The sequence below is a fragment of the Chelonoidis abingdonii genome, chromosome 5 (genome assembly GCF_003597395.2).
Source record: "Chelonoidis abingdonii isolate Lonesome George chromosome 5, CheloAbing_2.0, whole genome shotgun sequence".
Classification (NCBI taxonomy): Eukaryota; Metazoa; Chordata; order Testudines; family Testudinidae; genus Chelonoidis; species Chelonoidis abingdonii.
In genome coordinates this window covers 21,348,067-21,355,394 of record NC_133773.1, presented here as the reverse complement: position 1 = coordinate 21,355,394, position 7,328 = coordinate 21,348,067, and positions in this window count along the sequence as shown.

The following is a 7,328-nucleotide window of genomic DNA, read 5'->3' as shown; positions in this document are numbered from 1 at the left end:
AAATTTACAAAACATTTTAAACACAGAAGATTAGGAAACACTTTTATCTTAGTTTATCTTTTGTTTTAACAATATTTCGTGCCCCAAAAATGAAAGGGATATAGGAATTCACTGTAAAAATGTTTGTTCCATCTACCCCACTGTGATTAACGACTTGGGCATACTCTTCAGCAGTTTCCCTTTTTATTAGTCTCCGCAGTGCTTATATAAAAAGCAAATGAGCCTGATCCAAAACCCATGGAAGTTCATGGAGAGATTCCCACTGACTTCAGTGGGCTTTGGATGAAGACCTGAAAAAAGTCTTGATCTGCAAAAAATGACATTAACATGATATATTAGACAACTATGTTATGAAGTCCATTATATTGCTTGGTTCACTTCAGTTACTGTGACTATAAAAAGCTGTGACACTTATCATAGACAGAGACTTGTCATAAGAAAACTGGAAAAAAATAATTTCCACCAGTGGCATTGAAACTTCGTAATATCTGCCAGGATATGGTCAATGTACGGTGTTTGCTTTGTTTCACAAAACGACTGAATGAACATTTGGAATGTAAAAGACACCTGCTAGAGTAGGTGTTTTCCCTGGTTCTTTGTTATATTTTAATTTAGGAGCCCTACGAATGCAGAAATGGTAATGTTGGCAATTCTGATCCCTTCTGACTGTGCTGTGACAGGTTAGTGTCTCGTGCCATGCTAAATATACATCTGGAAGCCAAAGAAAGAAATACTCACTGCTTCAGCACACGCTAGGCTAAAGATACACAGGCACAAGAGGGAAACTTTCATCTTCAGAGATTCCTAAGGACACAGAACAATAAATTATTTGACATGTGTTTTTAATCTCAAATATAAATTGTAATATTCCATGACAATTAAAATGTTGCGTACAGGAGGGCAGAACATCCTGAAACCTCAGAATGGGGGCTGTTTGAATTTCTTTTTGGGTGAGAGGGAATAAAAGAAGGAAAGTAATTAAAGTTTTCTTCCAACTGGCCTCACCTAGTTTCATTTTTCTAGAGATGTGCAGTGAATCATCATAAGCAGTATAAGAAGTGTTTGTAGGTGACTTAGAGTAACTTCCTCAGAAGTAAAACACTTGCTCTAAAGAGACTGGATGTCTGAGATGGACTGGTAACAGAACATGGAATCATTCTCCCCTGAATCTCTGGTTCTAATACACTCCAGAGCAGTAGTGACCAAAGGCAGTTCAGTGGTGATTAACTTACCTAGGTGTCCCTTATGTGCTTTGACCTTTGGTACCCAAGCCTGTCGTGGCTCTCTCTCTCTCAGAGAAGCCAGTAATGGCAGGGATTGTTGTGGTTTAAGAACAAAGTAATATGGGATGTGTGTGTGTGTATCTTACAATGTGTAGTATATGTAGGGTGACCAGACAGCAAGTGTGAAAAATCAGGACAGGGGTGGGGGGTAATAGGCACCTACATAAGAAAAAGCCCCAAATATTGGGACACATTTGGTCACCCTAAGTATATGTCATCTCAGTGTTATAGTGATATAGTTTTGTGTCTGACATTAAAGTTATTTCAGGTATTGTTATACATCCCTTGTTAAAAATCAGTTTTTATGGAAGAGGTTCTGGGGAATGTTGTAAACAAATAAGTACATTAACATGTGTAAGGAAAGAAAGATAATCATAAGTGAAGTAATTAATTTATCCTGTGCTTCATTATCATTCTAAATTAATCTATTGTAAAAAGCTTTCACTAATATGATCTCTTCTGAGTGCTGCTAATTGCTGGACCAAAACTAATAAAAGCCAGGTGCCAAGTGTCTGTGATATATGTAAATAGAAACACAAATAATTTATTGATTAATGCTTTTTAGCATATTCCCTTTGTCCTGTTTGGTCATTGGTGGATTACACAGGTCTAGTCCATACATTATTCTTGTTACGTTAATGCTTATATATAAAACACCTGCAGAAAAACCATGTTGTTCCACTTATATACAGACATGTCTATATATTATATGCTGTTTGGCATGCATTAAGCAAATTATGCACTGCCTAGACTAAGTTCAGCTACTGTTTATCAGCTTCATTTTACTAGTCAATAGATATATGCTTGCAGGGAAAAATTAAATGTTAAAAGGCAATAGGGAAGTGGGGCAAGGGAAATTACCTTTTTATCTTCAGAATGCAAGATCTCTTCGGCAGACTTTGTAGGCTTTGTGCACTTTGCTGAAATGTAAAGTTTGTTATAATTTCCTGTAGCCAATCAGCTCTTGCTACCTTTGCACCAGCAAACAACTTGTCAGAACTAGCAGTGCCCACAGATAACTATGGGGGGTAATTTTACTCTAAAAATGTTTTTGTGGTAAAAGGCAGCTATCAAATGTTCCATCTAGTTGAATAAATGGAAAGTACAGTATATAAATATCTATTTTGAAGTTTAAACTGTTCAGTAATTAGAATAGCTTTTAGGACTTGTGTTTCCACTTACGTGATAAGAGGTGTGTGGCAACTTTCAGCATGTTTACCACAGAAGATACATGGAAGGGAATGAAGTTAAAGACAAAGGAGTGTTGTCAAATGGTCAGAGCAGGAGACTGTGGGTTGGGCCTCCATTCTAATCTATTTCCAGCTCTGCTATGAGCATGCAGCGTTTGATATTGGTGATATCACTTTACATACCAGGCCTCACTTTTCCCATCTGTTAAATGTGTATAATATCTACCTACTTTAGAGGGGTGATTTCATCACCTCTTCAGCCCTTTTAGATCCTCAGACAAAAATGCTATATATAAGAGAGATGAAGTTGTGCAAAAGTTAACATTTTGTTTTCATCTGAAAAATGCTCCCCATTCCCAGTGATTTCATCTCTCCTCCAGTTTAGCTTTATCTGCTATTTGGACAAGATGGCTATTTTCACAATGAAAGTATGTTAAAAGCGTATATTTATATGTCTCTTTGATGCAGCTGCTATGTTTATTTGATAAGCAGACTTATTTTTGCGCCTTTTAGCTTGGAAAAAGACCTATGTTTGCTTGAAAATGGCTCATTGTCAATGAAAAATGGCCATGTTTTGCTTTTAAACAAAAATGTTCAAACCTTTTCAAAATGTTTCACAAAACTGTGCTCATTGTCAAATTTGTAACAAAAAGCACAAATTTTGAGTCATTTAGCTTTTTATTACTGTGGCAAAGTACCTGCCTCTCCTCCTCTAGCTCAGTCCTTCTCAGCCTTGGAGACACAGGCTTGGGCAAAATAAAAGCCCTTCCCAGTCATGCAGGGTCTGGCTGATACTTTCTCGGTCAGCCCCTTGCCATATTACATATAGTTCATCTGTACAACCTAACCTTTTTTGTATATTGTTTTCATAATTTGTTTTCTTGATTTCTCCTCTAGTTGTTGAGCCTCTTCTTTTCAACATTTATGCTTGTCCCAGTATTGGTGATTTCTTTACCGCTTTGCAGAATGGTTTTACTTCTTCCACTTTTCCAGAGGTCTTGGCTTGTTTGCACTTTTCCTGTAATGTTCTTGTTTTGTTGCTTTTCCAGTTTTTCCCTGTTTGCTTATGCTTTCCAGTATCGCTGTGTTTTGTATCACTGCTTTGACTATTTCCCATCTGATCTGTAATGAGACTTCTTCATTAGCACAAATGAATGGCCTGAAATACTCTCCAAGTGCCACATTGTATGCCTTCTTTACAGAGCTAATCTCTAATTTATCATGATCAACTTTAGTTCCATTTGCTCCCGTCTTTTTCTTCATCTTTAACTTAATCTTTCCATTTGTAGTTCATGATCACTGCCACACTTGGCACTTGTATGGATTCTGACATCCAACAGTGACCATCTGTGCATCTTACTGATAATGTAGTCAGTCTGGGTTTTTGGTTGGCCATCTAGTGAATTCCAGGTAACCTTCTGCATGTCTTTGTGAGGAAACCAAGCATTGCCAATAATCAGATTGTGCATCTTAAAGCACAAGGTAGAATCAACAAGACACACATTAAATGCATTAAAAACTGCTGATAGGTCTCAAAATGTGAAGTCGGGGTTTGGTACTGGTAACAATCAAAAAGTTTACAATGGTATGAGTGCTGCAGAAGACAGATGATAGAATGCCAAAGAAAATAATGCAAATGCAACCAAGGTCAGTCAGACCTAGAGACAACCACCAACTAGATGGCAGGATATCATATGCGGGGACATAACTTGACTTTAGTAATCTTATATCTTGACTTTAGTAAAGCTTTTGATACTGTTTCACACGACTTTCTCATAAACAAACTACGGAAATGCAACCTAGATGGAGCTAATTATAAGGTGGGTGCAAAACTGGTTGGAAAACCATTCCCAAAGAGTACTTATCAGTGGTTCCAGTCATGCTGGACAGGCATAATGAGTGGGGTCCCACAGGGATCAGTTCTGGGTCCAGTTCTGTTCAATATCTTCATCAATGATTTAGATAATGGCATAGAGAGTCCACTTATAAAGTTTGTGGTGATACTAAGCTGGGAGGGGTTGAAGTGCTTTGGAGGATAGGATTAAAACTCAAAATGATCTGGAGAAATGGTCTGAAGTAAATAGGATGAAATTCAATAAGGAAAAATGCAAAGTACTCCATTTAGGAAGGAACAATCAGTTGCACACATACAAAATGGGAAATGACTGCTTAGGAAGGAGTACTAAGGAAAGGGGTCTGGGGGTCATAGTGGACACAAGCTACATATGAGTCAACAGTGTAAAACTGTTGTAAAAAAAAGCAAACATCATTTTGGCATATATTACCAGGAGTGTTGTAAGCAAGATACAAGAAGTTATTCTTCCTCTTTACTACACTCTGATTAGGCCTCAGCTGGAGTATTGTGTCCAGTTCTGGGCACCACATTTCAGGAAAGATGTGGACAAATTGGAGAAAGTCCAGAGAAGAGCAACAAAAATGATTAAATGTCTACAAAACATGACCCCTGAGGGAAGATTGGGTTTGTTTAGTCTGCGGAAGAGAAGGCTGAGAGGGGACATGCTAACGGTTTTCAAGTACATAAAAGGTGTTACAAGGAGGAGAGAGAAAAATTGCTCTTCTTAACCTCTGAGGATAGGACAAGAAGCAATGGGCTTAAATTGCAGCAAGGGAAGTTTAGGTTGGACATTAGGAAAAAATTCCTTACTGTCAGGGTGGTTAAGCACTGGAATAAATTGCCTGGGGAGGTTGTGGAATCTCCATCATAGGAGATTTTTAAGAGCAGGTTATACAAACTCCTGTCAGAGATGGTCTAGATAATACTTAGTCCTGCCATGAGTGCAGGGATCTGAACTAGATGACCTCTCTCTCGAGGTCCCTTCCAGTCCTACGATTCTATGACCGAGTTGGGCTCAATGGAGGAACAAGCCACGGACAACAATGAACGACAACATTGTGACTGTTTTTCTCTGCATTTTCTTTGTTTGTTTGTTGGATTGTATTGCAATAATACCTAGGACCCTGAGTCATGGATCAGGGCCCCATTGTGCTAGGCACTGTGCAGACATAGAATCAAAAGATGGTCTCTGCCAAAAGAGGTTACAGTGCAAATATAAGAAATAGAGACTGAGGAGCCCAAAGTAACGACGAGACACTATTGGGCAGCAAGAAAAGCAGTGGTCAGGGCACAGCAGCTGCCTAACCACTGTCAACCACTGGGTTGCTCATGTTTGCCTCTCCCCTTCACACAGCCATTTGGAGTAATCCTAACCCTACCAGGCTTATTCACATCCTCTTGGACTTTCCTGATTTTTCAAGACTGCAAAATTAAACAAAGAACTAGCCACTTGTGTGTGAATGACATATCTGTGTGCAAAGCTGCCGAAATTTCATGCAGGAATTGAGTATGCAGTTGGGACACATGGTTTTTGAAAATCAGAACTGTGTCACAAAGGCCCATTGGTGATTCACTACTGTGTCAGCAACTCTTGTCAGGCCTGACATACTCATTACACCTCACACACTGGTCATTAGTGTTTCTGTGAAACATTTGTAACAACTCAGTAAGTGAAATTATGGATACTCTCTGGTATAGTGTCCTGGAGACTGTACACAAGGGTGACAGAACAGGTTTCTTCTATAAAAAGGGGAACTAAAATGTGGTGGCAGATGCCTCGTCTGGGAAAGTGGGCTCTGACCTGCTGCCTCAGAATCAGCCAGTGGGTAACTCTCCTGCAGCTTTGTAAGAGAAGTGTGTGACCCTGGACACTCCTGTATTCGCAGCCTATTCACTATTGTCATAATTGTTGTACATAATATGCCTTGAAAGGTATCATCTGAAAACTAATAACTCATTGATCACTAATGTTCTTGTGTGAGGTGCGTACAGCGTGTGAATTAAGAGATATGTGCTGGAATTATGACTCAAGTGTGTTTAAAGCAAACATGTTAAGAGGTGTTGGTAAACAGGTTTGCCCTAGCAAAGGACTGTGTATTCGATTCTCTGACCAGCGGGGTGTTCGGAAAAAGACAATGAAAGTCCATCTTCACATATTAGGCGAACAAGTAGTGGTACAGAGTGGGGCTGTAGACAGGCTTCTAGGCTCAGAGCTGCTGAACCAGGGCTGTCCAGCACAATGACACTTCAGGCTTGTAGGCTGCTTGTCAGCATCCCTGGCTGACAGCTACAGCAGCAAAGTGTTGTAAAGCACCCATGTTGCAGGGCAAGTGGTGACATAAACCTTTGCTGGTCTGGATTGCACCCTGAACCTCATAAGAAGGTCCTATGTGCCTCATCCAAAAGTCCTTTCTTTGCCTTAACCACAGTACCATCCTTATCACACAATAGAAACTGTCAGGATGCAATTATAATTTTACGACCAAATTCTTTTCTTTGCTACACTGGTATATAAAACTGGAGTAACTATTAAAGACAAGAGGGATTTGCATCAGCACAACATAAAGAAAAATTTAGCCCATTGTATGTTATTGATATGGTATGGTCTTGATGTATGATCATTTAACTTAGCAATGAAAAGTAATGTAAGATTTTCAGACTCCAAATTTTATAGGTTCATCTCAGTTGCACTAGGTCAGTGCCATATCTTCTTATAATGCCAGCAGAACAACTGTGAATCTGTTGATAAAATATTCTCTAAAAGAGAGCCCTTCAATTATTCTGACGTTAGTCTAGAGACGTTTTTCTATTTTGAATCAATCATTTCCTCTTGTCAGTGTGTTTTGTGTGCATTTGGCATGGGGAGAGATAGGAATAATTCAGTCTCAAAACACAGCAAGGCAGAGCTTGGTAAAACTCTATGTAGCTCCTTTGTCTCCAGTGCAGCTATGCTGATTTACAGCAGCTGAGCATTTGATGCCATTAGCGGAAAACTAGCAA